The following is a 1,260-nucleotide window of genomic DNA, read 5'->3' as shown; positions in this document are numbered from 1 at the left end:
GCTGGAGGAGATGAGGAAGAGGCTTCTCTGGTGATGATGGAGGACGAGGACGAAGGCCCTCCAGGGACGCTGGAGAAGGGCGAGGCAGAGGGTTCTCCAGTGACGATGACGGACGAGGGCTCTCCGGTGACGCTGGAGGAGATGAGGCAGAGGGTTCTCTGATGATGCTGATGGATGAGGACGAAGGCCCTTCGGTGACGCTGGAGGAGATGAGGAAGAGTGTTCTCTGGTGACGATGGAGGATGAGGATGAAGGCCCTCCAGAGACGCTGGAGAAGGGCAAGGCAGAGGGTTCTCCGGTGATGATGATGATGGAGGACAAGGGCTCTCCGGTGACGCTGGAGGAGATGAGGCAGAGGGTTCTCTGGTGATGATGATGATGGAGGACGAGGACGAAGGCCCTCCAGGGACGCTGGAGAAGGGCGAGGCAGAGGGTTCTCCGGTGACGACGACGGACGAGGGCTCTCCGGTGACGCTGGAGGAAGACACGAGGAAGAGGCTTCTCCGGTGACGACGACGACGGACGGACGAGGGCTCCACGGCGACRAAGACGACGGACAGGGACGCGGCGGCCTTCCTCAAGCCTCCTCTTCGGCCTCCTCGCCGAAGTCCTCCTCCTCCTCGGCCGTGGCGTCCTGGTACTGCTGGTACTCGGAGACCAGGTCGTTCATGTTGCTCTCGGCCTCGGTGAACTCCATCTCGTCCATGCCCTCGCCCGTGTACCAGTGGAGGAAGGCCTTGCGGCGGAACATGGCCGTGAACTGCTCCGAGATGCGCTTGAAGAGCTCCTGGATGGCCGTGCTGTTGCCGATGAAGGTGRMRGMCATCTTCAGCCCSCGGGGYGGGATGTCGCACACMGCCRYCTTSACRTTGTTGGGGATCCACTCSACGAAGTASGAGCTGTTCTTGYTCTGSAYGKYSARCATCTGCTCGTCCACCTCCTTCATGGACATGCGGCCCCGGAAGACGGCGGCCACCGTGAGGTAACGGCCGTGACGCGGGTCGCAGGCGGCCATCATGTTCTTGGCGTCGAAGACCTGCTGCGTGAGCTCGGGGACGGTGAGGGCGCGGTACTGCTGGCTGCCGCGCGACGTCAACGGGGCGAAGCCCGGCATGAAGAAGTGGAGRCGCGGGAAGGGCACCATGTTGACYGCCAGCTTGCGSAGGTCRGCGTTGAGCTGCCCKGGGAAGCGGAGGSAGGTGGTGACGCCGCTCATGGTGGCTGAGACAAGGTGGTTGAGGTCGCCGTAGGTGGGGGTGG

The 1,260-nt window shown here is 63.3% G+C and overlaps 1 pseudogene; it reads right to left on the bottom strand.

Moving 5' to 3' along the window:
• Nucleotides 1-142: 142 nt before the first annotated feature.
• LOC146600044 (tubulin beta chain pseudogene) lies at nucleotides 143-1,254 on the bottom strand (annotated as a pseudogene).
• Nucleotides 1,255-1,260: the final 6 nt, after the last annotated feature.

This window comes from Rhea americana, unplaced genomic scaffold (assembly GCF_003343005.1).
Source record: "Rhea americana isolate MKP2758 unplaced genomic scaffold, rheAme1 scaffold_1292, whole genome shotgun sequence".
In the NCBI taxonomy this organism is placed as follows: domain Eukaryota; kingdom Metazoa; phylum Chordata; class Aves; order Rheiformes; family Rheidae; genus Rhea; species Rhea americana.
This window is presented reverse-complemented; position numbering and strand designations above follow the sequence as displayed.